The sequence below is a fragment of the Chlamydotis macqueenii genome, chromosome 8 (assembly GCF_036417535.1).
Source record: "Chlamydotis macqueenii isolate bChlMac1 chromosome 8, bChlMac1.mat, whole genome shotgun sequence".
NCBI classification, from domain to species: Eukaryota; Metazoa; Chordata; class Aves; order Otidiformes; family Otididae; genus Chlamydotis; species Chlamydotis macqueenii.
In genome coordinates, this window is record NC_141563.1 from 21,212,434 (window position 1) to 21,228,997 (window position 16,564).

The window sequence follows — 16,564 nt, forward strand, 5'->3', positions numbered from 1 at the left end:
AAGTCTTTTACGACTATCTTTCAAAAACTGTAGAAAATATAAACAACTACTTCCTCAGCATTTTCATCGAAGCTCTAGGAAATCCTTCAAGCTGTCCTGGGAAGGGGCACTGAATCTGTCTCTAGTTATGGTGTTTGGCCAGTGCATAGTCCTAAGAGCCTTTACTATGGCTAAAAGACCAGTTATTCATCCCCTAAGGCCCATGGTGGTGAGAATATTTATTTACTTAGATACTATCTTAATCAGAGCAAAGCCAGTAGAGCTCCTTAGACTGCGTATCTTGGCCTGAATCTATCCAGTAAGGGCCCTAGGGTTTTTAATAAGTACCCCAAGCCCTCTTGCACTAACCAATTCTCCCAGTTTAAACTTACTGATGTTCATGGGAGATGCCAGGATTTGCATCTTAAATTTTTACTGGACAAAAAACTCAATACAAATAGTGTCAGTAATAGATGTTTATTTTATTCCTTTCCCATAGGAAAGGGGACTGGGGACTTGTGCTAATACTGCTCTCTGCTTTCAGTCTGTCTGCTTTCTATTTTAGCCGTATCCAAATGTGATTAATGAGCACAAGGAAAGGGAAAGCAGTGGACAAGTAAGCATTTGCTTGTCACCTCTGGCAAGGTGGAATTTAAACTCAATAGGTTTAGGACTAAATTTTCTTCTGAAAGAATGCTCTGAAGATCCTAGGTATGGATACCTCAGTCTTGCCTGGGTCATCTGTCTAAAGATTTGGTAAATGGGCTTTCTGAGCATAAATGTCAATGACTCACAGTCTGTAAAGAAGGAATCGGTGAGGTTACACCTAATATAGCACAGGTTCTGTCAGACGCTGCCACTTCCAGGCCCCTCTCCCTGCAGGGTAGGAAGCACCAAATGAAAGGGGCCATGATAGTAGAGGCTAATGTCATAATGGTGTGGAGCTATTGCCAAAGCTGGAAACATTCCCCAAATGTTTCGCATTTTCCAGTGGGAATAAAACAGTCATAGTCTTTCTGGCATGTGTTATCAGCAGCAACAAGGATCTGGCTAAAAAACTGAAAGATTCTTCAAATTAGCAAACCCATAAATCTGAGCCTCCTGTAAGTAAACTAGTTAAAATAAAATACTCTTGCTGACTGCAATAGTTATATTTGTACGAGCACTAACTGAACATAGGACACAGAACACATAATTCTTTAAAAGAAAGAAACTTCAGTTTTGGCAATCACAGCCTTAGTTTATATGAATAGTACATTAAAAAACTACTGTATAGTCCCAGAAATGCATTCTTTGGCCTTTTGCACTTTTTTTTAAAGCTGCATCTGTAGAAAGAGAAGGTGGCAAATGATGGACCAATTATTGTTGATACCCTGTTTCCTGCACATCTTTCCCTTCCCTATCCTGCCCTGCCCCTTTTTCCTTGTGCAGTCCATCTACGATTGGTTGAGTTAGAAAGTTTACAAGTGAAATTTCAACCCTGCCATGTAGGTTTTCTGGCTCGTGAAGGAAAGTGTTCCCTATCCTTTCCATCTACCTTCCTTAAGCTTCAGTGCATCTCTAGGGTGTCACTGCCTTTGGTTGGGATGGCCACTCTGGTTGTGCAGTTGACAGCCTTGTTCTTCTTATGCCGAGGATGTCTTGCTCTTGTTGCTGCTTCTTCTGTGTTTCCCTCATGATGCCACGTGTGTTTTCTAAAGATCTGGCCTCGCTCTGTGAGTGATTCCATCAAGTGTTTGCTGGGGGGAGGTAGGTTTTTTCTGCTGCCTATCCTGCTTTGTTCTTATGCCTTGTGGCCCCAATAAATGGCTCTGTGTGTGCATGGTCAGAATGATGGAGGGGAAACTTTGTGTGCAATAATGAATAATTGTGTTTCTTAGGGGTATTTCTGACCACCAGCCTATAGACACCCTCGCTCTTTCTTTGTCCCAAAGGGTACTGAAGCAGTTTAAACAAAGTAGAGCAGCCTCAGTGAGCAATACTGAGAAAGGGTTGCCTCTGAGGATCTTACGTTGCCTGGGAGGAGAGAGACCTGAGTTCAGTCATTGCTCCAAATCAGACGGGAATTGACAGTGTGTCCCGAGTACTACAGTAACAGCTGGGTTTACGAGGCTGAGTGGCAGCACCATGGAACCTGCAGCTTGCTGTGTTCTGTGTGGGGTTGGCAGTGCTCTGCAGGCAGCTGTCTGATGAACTTTGTTGAGGTGATGGATAGGTGTCTAATTTTTGAAGACTGTCAGTCACATGGTCATGTTTAAGAAGTTTCCAGCCTTGCTACCAGTAAAAATTCAGGGGCCTTTGTGAAGGTTTTGCAACTGAACAGTGATTTTTAAGAATCCCAATAGCACTTAGAGAATGGATTTAACAATCTGAATCGGTTTTACTCTCAAAGCGTGATGCTAATAAGGAAGTAAGAACTTCCTGTTCTTGCCTGATGTCTACTTGGCAGTCTGAAAACACTGAAATGCTCCTCAAGAGGTCTCACCACTAAGAGATGCAGAATTGTAAGGAATAAAATTTTCCTGCTTCTACCCATTTTCAGAAGCTCTAAGGCTGGACATGAACATTTGTCTGAATTAGTTCCTCCTTCAAGTCCTATAGCTGTGGTAAAGCTTGAAAAAGTATTTTAGGATGCCATCCAAACCATAGGCCTCCTTTGCTCTGAATGATCAGAGCTGTGATGCTCAGTTACCAGAGGGGCAGAAAACAGTGTATGTATGGTAAAGGATTCTGCTAACGTAAATTCTATATGAAAATTAAGGACTTTGATGAAAATACAGTTAGCTGTATGCATTAGGTTTACAGTGATATTTTTAGGATGTGGAATAAAATTCAAAAACATTTGTGAGTGTTTTCCAAAGATAATTGACTATTTAGCAAACAAAGTTAGAAAAAGAAAGTCTCCTGCCATTGTTCAGACACATGACTCATTGCTAGCATCCATTTTCCCTGGGGGAACAGGAATCAGAGATTCAGAATGCTGGTTAGAGTCCTACGTAAATTACTTCATATCTAGTGACATGACCTCCTGAAGCAGCAGTCTGAGCTGCAAAGTGTCTTGTAGCTCTTATTTTATTTTTTTTTCCTGCCAGGGCATCAGAATTAACTCTTCTAAAATTCAATAAAAAACGCGTAATGAAAAAAAAAAGAAAAAATATAAAAAAGAGGGAAAAGTACAATTTTCTGCAGTTCAAGGAATAAACCCCAACACATAGCAGTGAATTTTACCTTTTCTGACTCTGTAGAAGGCAATTATATCTTTTGATTATAGAAACACAAAGGAGATTCTCTGGGCAGAGATGGTGTGAGGTAAGTAGGTATGGCGTGAACCCTGTGGTTGGAGCTTCAGGGGTGCCAGAGTAGCATTCAGATACTTGGAAGAGGCCAAACTCCTCCAGTAGAGCATTTTATGCTATTCAGTCGCTGGCTAGCACGTAATGACTCCCAAGGCACAATGAATATTAGCTGTTTGCTGCGCTTCATTGGAATGGTTCTGAGAGACTGCAGAACTTGTCTTGTGATGGTTTGAAAGTCTGCCTGCATAGACATGACATTACTAAACTAAAGAGTAACCTATTTCTTTCCATTTGGTGCAAGTATAGCCCAAAATTCCCTTTTCTGTAATGCATCCAATCAAAATAATGGTGCTGAATGATGAACAAGTCCACCTCCACCACCATATGTAATTAACTTGCATCCCAAATACCAGACTAAGTCTTTGGAGGTAATTGGTAGTTGGGTAATCTGCCTATTAATTTCTTATTTTCTAACCAGTCTCTAGTTAATAATCAATAGTCCTCTTTTCTAATGAAGAAATGGCCTTGACATCCTGGCCTTTGTGCAGTGTTAAAATAACATTGATCGTTATCATTATCATATGTCCTTGATATACTGTATGAGGGCAAGGATATCAATCTTACAGTACAGGAACACTTGTTGGATAAATAGCTTGGATAAATAATTGTGATTGGCCAAAGAATTATACACAGTTTTCTGGGAAAAGATGTGTGGGAGAGAATTAATAAAATATTGTATATTAGTTCTGTCTCCAAATCTAAATAGAAAACAATCTCCCCTAAGACATATGGAAGATGCACAAAGACAGATGAAAGCACTCTATACCACAGAGTCAAACTGGAGATGTGGTTGTGTTTCTCCTCATTGTATTGGACATCTCTGAAGAAAAGGTTTTTCTTGCTCTGTAGTTGGATAATTCACTGGTCTGTGGGATAATTTCTGTGATTAGAGTGAACCCTTACCAGTTTCAGTGAGGGAGAAGTATATGGATAACACATCAACTATAGTAACTCAGTTTTCATTTTTTTATTTTACTCTTTTCTGTTAGTCTCCTCTCACTATTGCTAGAGCTTCAAAACTTTTATCTATTCCAGTAGCTTCTTTTTTCCTGAGAGAAATCAAAATATTAATTGTGTCCTCTTGGACTCTTTAAGTAGAACCTGAGGACCATTTTTCATCAATGACATACTGCAGGCCAGAGCATGGTCTATATTTGGATCTTTTGACTAAAGCACAATGTCTAATTTCAAAAATAATGGTACTGTAGATCTTATTTTACTATTCTTCCATAATAATAAGATCTTTTTCTGCTTCCAGAATTTATACTCTGCTATTAAATAAGGAAAATCTTTTGTACAGTAGGTGTAAAATTGCATCACTGCCAAGCCATTATTTAAAAAAGAAAAAAAATCAGGTGCCATGTGCTTAGATTAAAAATCAGAAATTAGTTACATTTGAAAGGTCTACTGCAAAATGATGGTACCCACTGGCAAGTCTTCCACAGCAACCTGCAGAAACCCTGGCTTGCTTTGGTGTCACCAACTGGGTTATGATTGACATTTTTGTGTTTTGAATGTCAATTTCAAAAGCAAGGTTTCTGGAAATGCATTAAAAGAGAGATCCTTCTCATCCCCTCTCCACTTCTTGCAGCCGGGCCGGGCCGAGTTGGGCCCAGTTGGCCACCTGGCGAGAGGCCAGAGGGTGAGGCCTGCAAGGCCCATGAGGCCTGCGCCTTCCCCTCTGCGCCTCTGCCCCCGCTCAGCTTCTTCACATCTTCTCTTCTCTTTTTTTTTTCTGTTTTCCTCTTCTTAAATACGTTATCGCAGAGGCGTTATCATGGAACATTCTGCAACCAGTCGGCTAGGCCTTGGCGAGCAGCATGTCCGCCCTAGGCCCGGCCAAGTCCACTGAACAAAGGGGAGCGACTTCTAGCAGTTTCCTACAGAAGCTACCACCTTAGGCCCCCCCTCACTAAACAAAACCACAACAACATGGACTTCTGAATTTTGCTGAAATAGATTATAGGAATTCATGCCTTTGCTCTGGAACATAAACACAGTCTCCAAGTACCATTTCTTTTGTGCCTATAAGTACATGATGTTCATGGGGACAGAGGAATTTATACAAAATTTGTTTTGAGAATGGATAGGTACGTTTATATACCCAACTGCGTTATATCAGCACAGGTTATGTACCCCAAGAGCAAGCAGAGTGTGTATGATTTGCACCAATTCCTGTGTTGCAGCATGGTCTGTGGACGGCATGAGGCAGTGTGGCTGAGATGGGAGGGGGAGACAGACCGTGGCTGCCTGGGCCGTGGGTGCCTGGCGAATGAGATAAGCATATGCTTTTTGAAATCCCTAAACCAAGGTATGACATTTTAAATTTATGTTCAGTAATTTACATGTGTATATAAAATACAGCTTGCTGTTTAAAAATATTAAAGCAAGTTTTGTTAAGCATGGGGAAAAACATCTTGTATGTGGGCTGAGTGAGCTAACTATAGTCTGTGTTTCTCTCCTCATGCGTGTGGTGCTCCCCTGCAGAAAAGAGCTACATGATATGCTATGTGATATGCTGCTTTACTGATTGTCATAAGAGGGATAGATTCCTAAATAGTTGTCATTAGATTATTTTAAGACTCTCAAATATTCCATTTATAGCTTGAATATTTTATAAAAGTATTTTATAAAAGTTTGGACACTTGGGAGGTGTTGAAAGTTAAAGTGTAAGACAGTTGAGCCTCTTCCTTCAAACACCATTTTGGTTTTCAAAAGTGAATAAATAACGAGACTCTTAGCACTTGGTTTTGAGTCTTCTCCGTACTATTTATAAGCTGAGTGAGAGCAGCTATTATTATCTTTATAAATATTTGGTCTACATGGCCTTGATATGCAATCGTGTCCATTCAAAGAATGTCTAGCGAACAAAGGAAGCGGTCTTAGGGCATGAATGTTATCCTGAAGCAACTAAAGGATACAAGCATTGTCACTTCTTGTCTCATTTTCATTAAGAAAATCATGTGGTTTAGCTTTAGGGGGGTGGTGATGAATCAACCATGTGACTAAAGGCAGGTGGCCATCTTAAAGAAATTCTTATCCCTACTGAAAATAAGAATAAAAAAAAAGGGATTGGGGCAGGGGGGTGGTTCAGGTCGATAAAATGTTCACTCACTGGGCTGCCATGAAGTAAATATTTTTACAAATACATTATTTACTACAAGGGAAGCTTTTCCCAGAGAAGGCAGATAAATGTGCTTGCTATGGGAGCTTTATGGCCACTACAGGCCCAACTGTCATTCCTCCGGTACTTCCTGTCAGTCTGACTAAACTCTGTCATCCTTCAACCCAGTTTAAATTAACAGGTAATTTGTAAATGTCACTTCAGGTTAGGCCGCTCATTTTGTTTCTACTCTACCAATGCAAAGTCTAGGACTAATTTTTCTTGTCTTCTTTTAATAGGATTTTCATTTATAAATAGAATTATGTTCTGAAAATAAATTACAGTAAGTGATGCACAGAACTGGTAGCAGCAGCACTTTCATAGAATTTCAAGCACCTACATCAGAAGAGATTAATAAAAACACTTCAAAGGCTAAATTCTATTTAAGCAGAAGACAGCTTTTGGTTAATATTTAATCTGAGTAACTGAGATCTTGGTTGAAAATATAATTTTTTAATATCTAAATTAATTTGCAAAACAAAACCATTAATTTTGCCTGAGAGCTTTCATAGTGCAAAAGTTTCCGTAATTTATTTGGAAAAAAAGTTTAAAATGTAATTCTGTAGTAAAAGTCCCATTTTAATATGGAATTTATTTCTAATGCAATATATTATATTTGATCAGCAATACTGCTTTAAGTCTGTAGTTTTTAAATGATTGCTAATGCACTGTACTGAATAAGAAAAAGAATCAGACTTTTTGTGAGAGTTTTTAATTTGCAAAAGAGATTGGTTTTAGCTTCAGTGTTAACAAGTAAACATCACCTGTTTCTTTAAAGGTAGTATACAACTGAAAAAGAGTACCATTTCGCTGTAATACAGGCACGCATGACAGGAGCTGGTATAATGTTTTTCATTGACATGGTGTTGGAAGTGTTGTAGTTACAGTACGTGCTTTGATTGCTCACCTCCTAGCAATCTCGTAGCCAAGTGAGCTGGGGGAGGTGTTTGCATAGTGAGACTCCTCTGCCTTTCTTCTGCTTTCTGGTGGTAGGAGGCATCTTCTTTTCCCCCCACCCCTCAGGGAAACCTTCCATCTTTCCAGCAGAAGGAGAGACTCTGTTCATGTGTGGAAGGGACTCTCAACACTTACTGGTCCTTGTAAACATTTTCTTGGCTCAGGCAGGGGTTTGATTGTCCCTTCATCGCTAGAGCTGTTGGCTTCAGGAGTAGCCAAACTCAGCTGTGGGGTGTGCAGGCCCAAATACAGATTTTTTTCTTTCACTAACCTCTCTCCTTGTTCATTTTATGCCCTTCTGCTGTCATCCCATTCACTTCTTTTCTGCACGTTCTCACTCCTGTTACCTTATTTTTCCTCACATCCTTTACATTAAAGCATTTATCTGCATTTTCCTGACCCTTTTTTTTCTTGTTGATTCTGTGTCTGATTTCTTCCAGCAAGTCCCTTTTAATACTCCGTCAGCACCCAGAAGTATTCTGTAGTGGTTGTACAGATGATTTGTAGGAGATACGTAACAGGCAGGGTATCTGGAAGACAAAGGTATTCACTGTGCGTAGTGAAGTAGTAGCAAGGATTCTTCTCCGTGGCTTGGTGAGCAGAAATTCAAGAACCATAGCAAAAAGGTTTGGCACTGGGCCACCAGTGATGAGTGATTACATTGGCTGCTGGTAATGGACATATAAGAGATATCTACATGGCAGATTGCAATATAACGTGACACAAGTTAACTAACTCCCCGTTAAAGAGTTGGATCCTTTAAGTTGGCTTCAGTGCAACTGTTCTTTAAGCCTCCACTCAGACAATATCTGTATCATTTAAAATCTCATGTCTGGATCCTAGTTAAACCTGTAAACACATTGTAAGTTTATTTAAACTGTTATTGTAAAGGCTACTTCAGGTGGTTTAAAAATGACATTTTTAGTGACGTTAGCAGTATCAGAGCCCAGTATCAAATACTCAAAAAGCAATTTTCATTGTGCATTAATACTGACTTACTATCAGAAACATAACTTTTCTATATAAATTTTAACTGTTTTGTTTAAACATTAAAGGTCTTACTTTATTCTCAATGTTAAATTAACATTAACGCAGGAAGAGTCCAGGACTTGAGAAGAGACTCATGATGTATTGAGTACTAACTGAAGTTCCCCCACCCTGATTCAAGATAATTAGTAGGAATGCATGTCAAGTTGGAATGTCATTTATTTTCTTGTGCTTTAGTGAATTTTAGCTGTAAATACAGCATCAGTCCAATTTTGCACATAAGTTACCTTAACATGGTTTCACAGACTGATCAGCGCAGATTTGTTACGTTTTCAAGCTGTATAACATACAAAAGATTTTGTGGCAAAGCAGAAGTAAGCTTGGATCTTCTCTGCATGGCCTAACATGAACCAATGTAAGGGAGTATGATACAACTTAGGAAACTGACCTTTATGTGAACCATCTGGTGTTCATGAAATTCGAACTAAGTCTTGATTCTAGGAAGACTGTGAAAGAGCAGATATTCTGAAATGCTGACAAAAAGGAATCCACTGTGAAATAAATGCCTGTCTGCCTGTCTGACCATCAAAATTAAAGCAGAGAAGTAGAAATTTATTGCCACCTGTCCCAGAGACAAATATGCGAGATAGATGTGCATTGCTTTCTCCAGGATGACATCTGGAGGAGCACTTATTGTCTATCAAAGTTATTGCAAAAAGAACTGCTGTGCCAGTTGCCCTAATGCCACTTAAGTACGTGGAGATTCTTTCAGCAATTAACTAAGCAGTAGTTTGGATGATTCTTTGAGGTGTTTGTGTTCACTCTACATCAAAAATTTACAGAAAGCAATGGAAAATGCATATTTCTCTTTTAATTGGATTCTTTTTTTCCCATTTTTTTGTCTCACTTTTAGTTTACTTGAGACGGTCAAATGAGTATGTACTTGAGCTTGTATGTACTCTATCTATGAGCCCATTGCAAAGGTCATTACTAGGACACAGCAGCCCCTGGATGTAGTTCCCAGTATTTCTAAAAATGCATTTGAATATTTGTTGGCCTTGATTCTCCATTTTACCGGCTGGAAATTAAGGAAGAAATCAGAATATTAACTCTATAATTTCACTAATTTAATGAATTACCATTTTATGCTTGATTTTTTTTCTTTCCATGATAAATTCTCTAAGTTGATATGTCTCTTAATGTAGATGCTCTGAATGTTCCCAAGAAGACATATCATACAACTAGCAGTTGTTTTTCACATGTGGTTCCTTTTTCCAAACTTGGATCACTCTTTATGAGTTGCACTTTGTTTATCAGCTCTTGACTGAGAGCGAGAGGAGTTGAAGGTGGTGTTTTTAGCTACAAAGTAATATGGCATTCACTATCTCAACATCTATCTAGCTGTATCTTGGTGGGAGAGGGAGGGTATATTACATTCAGATATTGAATATTACATTCAGATACTCCCCCTCTACTCTGCCCTGGTGAGACTCCAGCTCTGGAGCCCCCAACATAAGACGGACATGGACCAGTTGGAGAAGGTCCAGAGGAGAGCCACGAAGATGATAAGAGGGCTGGAGCACCTCTCCTATGAGGACAAGCTGAGAGAGTTGGGGCTGTTCAGCCTGGAGAAGAGGAGGCTTCAGGGAGACCTGATAGCGGTCTTCCAGTACCTCAAGGGGGCCTACAGGAAAGATGGGGAGAGGCTGTTCAGTAGGGCCTGTTGTGATAGGACAAGGGGTAGTGGTTTTAAAATAGAGGCGGGTAGATTTAGATTAGAAATTAGGAAAAAATTTTTTACGATGCGAGTTGTAGAACACTGGAACAGGTTGCCCAGAGAGGTGGTGGATGCCGCATCCCTGGAAACGTTCGCGGCCAGGCTGGATGAGGCTCTGAGCAACCTGATGTAGTCGGGGATGTCCCTTGCAGGGGGGTTGGACTAGATGACCTTTGAAGGCCCCTTCCAACTCTAACCATTCTATGATTCTATGATGTCTGTGATGATCAAAGGTTGTGATATCCGAGTTTGGGATTTTTGAAGCACAACGTTGAACAATGTCTTGTAGTGACTATTTCTAACACCTTTCTAAATGACAGATTAATATTTTAAATGTAAAATTAATTATAATTTAATTTAATCTCATACCTCAGAGTATGTACCCATTTTATAGAATCAATCTAAAAGTTTTTAATTACTGCCCCTGGGCCGAAGCTTTAGTGTAGCATTAGGGCTAGAATATAACTTCCAGCTGCGATGGTGATAATGAATATGGACTTCGTATTATTTTAAATAAGTTTTCCAACACTGATTTTTAGCACTTCAGTTTCTGAAATCCAAACAGAATCCTTCTGGGCTTGTTTGAAACACACTTGAAGGGAGCAGTTGTTTGACACCAAGGAAAATATAGGCCGAGGTTCTCTCAAGTTTGCTATCTAGTATTGGGGAGATTTGAAGTATTAGGTTTAGCAAATAACTTACAGTTGAGACAGATGAGGGCAATCTTCCTCAAAGCTGTTGCGTTAGACTGAGACACGACTGCATCCATGTACAAATGAAAAGTTTATCTTTGCAAGCAGGAATGCTATAGTTTGAGTATTTTTCAATTAAAAGTTGGATTCCATAGTGCATTGAATCTGTCACAGTGAAAAATGTAGGCTGATTGTTAATAATACTGCTCTATAATTATTACTATTATACAGTCCAGATACCTCATGAGGGCATGATCCCCTGATTCCATTTGGTTTTGTACAGACCGTGGAAGAAGCAATTCCTGAGCTGTAAGGTTGGTAAGCTAAGTATAAGACTTACGCAAGTAGATTCAAGAAGCTTTTCTGTTGTGGTTATTGATGGTGTTGCTGAAAGCAATCTGTCACAGTGAGAGCTACCCCCTTTTAGCCTTACGTTGCGTGCTCGTTTTCTCGTTTTGACATGTTAGGTGTTGAATGGCTAAGAGTGAGCTTTCTTGTTAAAGAAGGTGATTTTTCAATATTAAAAAAAAACTTCAAGAATATTTTCTTAAATTTGTAGAGGGTTTAATAAAAAACATTTCAACACAAGACTATTGAAATATATTGCCTTCTTCAAAACAAAGAATTAGAAAAACCCTCTGCAGAATACTTTTAATGTAATTTTAAAGTGAAATAATTACTTGGAGGTGCCTGTGGTACAAAGTTTAGCACCTTTTTCCCAGAGATATATAATTATGGATTGAAGAGGACAAGAAATTGGTGTAGACAGGTGTTCTCCCACAGCATCATCCACCTTAGTGGACTGATGACAAGTGAATGCTTGTAATTGGAGACAAAATTCAAGTTTAAATGTTTCTTCTTCAGTCAGATGACTCATAAAGCTTTAAAAATTCATATATTTTTCAAGCCATCCATCTGTTTGCAAGAGACACGTCATTTGGCACTGTTGCTGTATTAGGCAGAACCTAGACAGAAAGTACGCATTATAAGACCCCTTTCAGTTGCTAATTGAAATAATTAGATTGAAAAATTCCATTTTGTGTCAGAATTTTGCTGAAATTGTTCTGCTGTTCCAGAGAATAAAATGAGGGGAAACAAGTTGCTTTATCTGTGTTAATTACTTTAAGTTATTGTCTTACTGAGAAGTTCTGGTGCTCCCATGCAAGGAGCAAGGACTTGCCATTTGGTGACAGTGATAAGCATGCCAGGTTGTGGCTTTCACTGTCATCATGAAGGAAGCATGAAAGTTTGGCTAAGTCATCAGCTGCTATAAAAGAATCTAGTGAGTGTATGCTTGTTTGCATCAGGAAGTGTTGTTAGAGATCAGCAGCTAAATTCTTCAACTTTTTTTTTTTTTTAATTTTTCTGTGGCAAGATTTAATCTCTCCCTCCTCAGTTGCATCACTGAGTGCGGAAATTGCATCCTTAGAGAGCACCAATATTCCTTCCTTCCCTAGAGCTGCTGATGCAGAGCGGGCTTTTCCTGCAGCGATGCTGCCAGCACCGAAAGGTGGGCACTTAGGCACTTGAAACCAAAGCCTGAGCCTAAACTTCCCTGTTATCTCAGTGCACTTCTGCTATATCCTGGGACCCCACTTCATTTTAATATCAAGACGGTAGAAAAAGCAAGTTGGCAAGTTGAGTATGGGAGCTGGGAGAAAGCGACTGGAAAAGGGTGGGGTGATGAGGCTGGGGTGAGGAATGCTGATACAGGAAAGGCTCTGACTAGTCAAGGAGAGAGGCAGGTCAGTTAAGGGGGCTGGCAGTTGAATGTTGTCCTGGAGAACTGAATTCTTATCTTAAATCTCTTAAGCTGGAGAAGTCTTTTTTAAAAGCAAGGCAACTCAGGTCTACAGTAGAAACGTAAACGTCACGTTCCTCTTCTGCCCCAAGAACCGCTGGGGCAAGGGAAGCTGGAGGAGCAAAGGGGAGACAGCTCTGCCATGGGCTGTTTCCAGCCCGAGATATGCTGGGTTTTGCATGTCGTGTTTTGTTACGTTTGAATGTAATTTCTACTAAGAGGAACTTTTCTCCTTAAAGGACACAGACAACAGATCTTGGAAACTGGAGGATCGTTCCTGAGCCAGTGTAGAGAATCCTGGGCCTGCTAATTGTCTATGTGTGCCTATGTGGGCAGGGAGGGGAGAACATGGTCACTCTCATCTACAGCAAGAGCGCCTGGCCCTGGAGCACTCATGTGAAAGGGACTCCAAGAAAGTGTGTTTACTTGTCTGTACTCCGTGCAGTATTCCCAGAAATAGAGTAGCAGAGGCTGTTGGTAAAAACATTGGGGTCGGCTGAAGCGCTGTCAGCGAGGCAAGGAGCAGTGTGGGCTGTGTCTGGGCCGAGGGGAGGTGCAGGGCTCAGTCCTAGCAGGAGCCTGGCAGCTGGGGCCACTGGCAGCCCCGCATCCATCCTGCCTGGCCCGTCCTGAACTGGGCCTTGTTACCCAGCAGGAATGGGGCATTTCGGACCAGGTGCTGGAGGAGAAAACAGCCTGCTGGCCTCACATGGACTCCTGGAGGAAAAGACTGTGAGGTGTAAAGTTCTAGTTTCAGACATTAGTCATTCCCTGCTTATCTACCAGGGCATTGTTCTACTTCTAATGAAAATACGGGCTGTTAAACTGCTGCTTTACAAGTGGGGAAATTAGGTTTCTGGTTTTGGCACCAGAAAACTTGGTGTAATTATCTCTAGGTTCATTATGATGGCTTGATTTTTTGTTGTAATTCCCATAAATTTAAATCCAACCCTTGCTGCTGCCAGCAGCAACAGTATTACACTGGTGTCAGCTGACCCATAAGTGTGTTTCCATTGCCCCACAGAGATATGCTCTGATTTAGTGAAGGGCTTGGTAACTGCAACAGGTCAATAGGAAGTACACTTGAACAAGTACAGTGTTGCATAATGCTTAACAGTCAGGAGAAACAGTGTTAGGCATCTCAGAAGAACCCAAGATGAGCAGATATTTTTAACCTTATTAGCTCTGTGCCTCAGCTTCCCACTTGTAAAATGGTTTACAATTAAATGAACCAAAGGGATGTTCTGAAAATAAATTCATTAATGTTTGAGAAATATTCACATACTATACCATGGAGGGTAATAGACTAGCCCACAAGTAAATGAAAATTCTTTGTTCTGTAAAATACAGTTTGAGGAGAGTGTGCACTGAAGAAGATGGGGGACCACTCTCTGAACAGTGAGGATAACAAAAATACTGAATACCTGCCCTGGTCCTTTGTTGAGCACCATCTATCTAGGAGACTGACTGAAGGGAGTATTTCCTGTGGGAAAAATTAATAATGTAATCATATAATTTAAAACCCTATTGTAAATAATGAATTTAAGGGGGATGAGTTAAGATTATATGAGTGTTAGTTCAACCTTAATTGCTGCCACAATGAGCTGCCTTACTTCTTACATTCCTTAACTTTGCTTGGCTTTGCAACAGCAGTGCTCCTTTAATGTCATGGGTTTTTTATATAATAATATAAGTTTACATATATGTATATTCTCCAAAGTCAAGTTACCAATTGAAGTTAACTCCATGAGGAGTCCTTTCAGCACTTCTGGGTATTGAAACAGCTTTAAAAAAAATTCTGAAGCAGCCTTTGCAAAAAATGAAACAGAAAAAAAAAAAAAGTTAAATCTGATACTTGAGGGTAATTTTCAGTGTCACACCCAGGAATTCAGAGGTGGAACAGCCATTACTGCTGCTGGTAGCTCTCTGGCCTAATCCCTCCACATTGCGCTGGATATTTGTACAAGTCCACATACATAAAGCGCACAGTGCTCCTTACAAAGTGCTTACTAGAGGCTATTCATAGTACTTCTCAAAATCTTCTGGTAGAAGAACTACTATTAAGAATATTTTGTCGTGGTAAGTCTGGGCTATATTATACCCAGCATCCCCAAGAAAGGAAGAAACAAGATAAAAGGGTTGTAATTTTTCTCCTAATTGCTCTTAGTCTGTAGCAAGACCTTATGTATTTTCTTTGCTTCCAAAAATGCTTCTATGGGCACAAGCTTTGTGCTTTTCTCTGGAAAAGCAAGTTGAATCCAAGAGTCATCCTCTGTCTGTGGAGCAGAGACACCTCCATGAACGTCCATCCTTTGCTGGTGCAGCTGTGGGGTGGAATGAGTGAGAGTACTTTTCAGGTAGCGGCACAGCTGGTGTTTCCTAACCCAACCTTGCGTTCTCCCAGGATAAATGGAGGAAGATGACTGGCACATCATAGTAATTTTTATGCCAAAAAAGAGTATTCTTTTATTCTCTCTCTTTTGAGACCTCAGGGTCTCAACTTGGAAAAATAAAGTTCTCTTAAAGATAACCAGATTAATAAAGCAATGGCATGAGCTGTTACGAGACAAATTATCCATCCATCTGATCCAGGTAGTTGCACTTAATAGACATCAGAGGCAGTGTTAAACAAAACGACCCAAAATTTCATTTATATCCTGGTATCCCAGTGTGGATTTTAAAGGAACTGAGGGAGGAAATGTATTGGACTATATTTCTCAGGTTTATTTGTGTTAAGACACTGCAATCCAGTTGCATTTTGGATTTTGTATGTGACTTCACTGATTTGTGCTGTTGTATTGTTATTAGAAATATTCTATTTAGACTGGTAATGAAGTCAGATTAGGCTATGAAGTCTTCCTGACACGTAATAAAAAACTCTAGTATTTTAGATGCTAGGGCAGAAAATCAAGGAGATTTGATTTCTGAAATAGAAAAAGACAGTCTTACCCCTCCAACATCTACGCTGACTCAAAGCTGTGCATAGAAATAATGCAAGCAGAGCACAGCACAGCTGAGGAAATGCTGGGAATGGGAACAAGATACCCATTGCTGATGTTCCTCATCAGTAAGTGCAGAGTGACTGTAGGTGTGCATCTGAAGCAAGGCAAGGCTTGGACTCACTCAACTGCCCCTAGGTCCTTCTCAGTAGGGCTTAGCTAATCTGTGTATTTGTAGATGTAGGAATTTTGGCAACTTCACTGGAAACACGGTCTGTTTGATTTCACTGGTCATTTAAAGTAAAGCGGACTCCAACATCATTCATGTTGAGAGCTGTTTGTGCTGCAGCTACTTGTGAAAAACATGTCATCTGCTTAAGAAAACTGCCACAGTTCAAGGCTAAAAATACCATATTGCATTAGCCAATTTGTTCAGGGAGCTTTTCTTTCAATTTTTTTGCTAGCCCATGCTCAGAAGATAAAAACTACTAGCTAGTCTGGTCTCCTGAAACACAAGTATCTAGCTGGAAAGAACAACTTGTATCAGCTGGGCAGATATAATTAAAGTTTCAGGCTTACTTCATACCCAGGTGGAGACTTTGAAAGACTTAAGGGAATTTAGTGCTAATCCAAACCTAGTATCTTCCAACCGATGACATGATGGGCAGCATGGAACTGTAATTGGAAGGGCATTGGAGGGGGACTTGGAGAGATTACAGAAGGGAGAGAAGAGAGGATTAGACAAGCACAGGAATAAGTACAGCAAATTCAGAAAATTACCTAATGCAATTCAGTTCTTGTGTCTTTATGATATTCAGGATCCAGGCTTGTCAGAGAGTACAATTCTACACACCTCTCAGTTCTGTTACAGAAATCTGCATCTGAGAATGAACTGTCAAAGCCTTTACAAGCT

The 16,564-nt window shown here is 40.0% G+C and overlaps 1 long non-coding RNA gene across 4 annotated transcripts in view; it reads left to right on the forward strand.

Annotated features, from left to right (window-relative positions):
- LOC147599956 (uncharacterized) overlaps window positions 1-16,564 on the forward strand; it is a 502,172-nt gene that overhangs the window by 177,476 nt on the left and 308,132 nt on the right. For all 4 annotated transcript variants that reach the window (XR_015259213.1, XR_015259210.1, XR_015259212.1 and 1 more), the window contains exon 7: window positions 5,522-5,646. This is a non-coding gene — a long non-coding RNA (uncharacterized LOC147599956). The remainder of the gene's footprint in view (window positions 1-5,521; window positions 5,647-16,564) is intronic.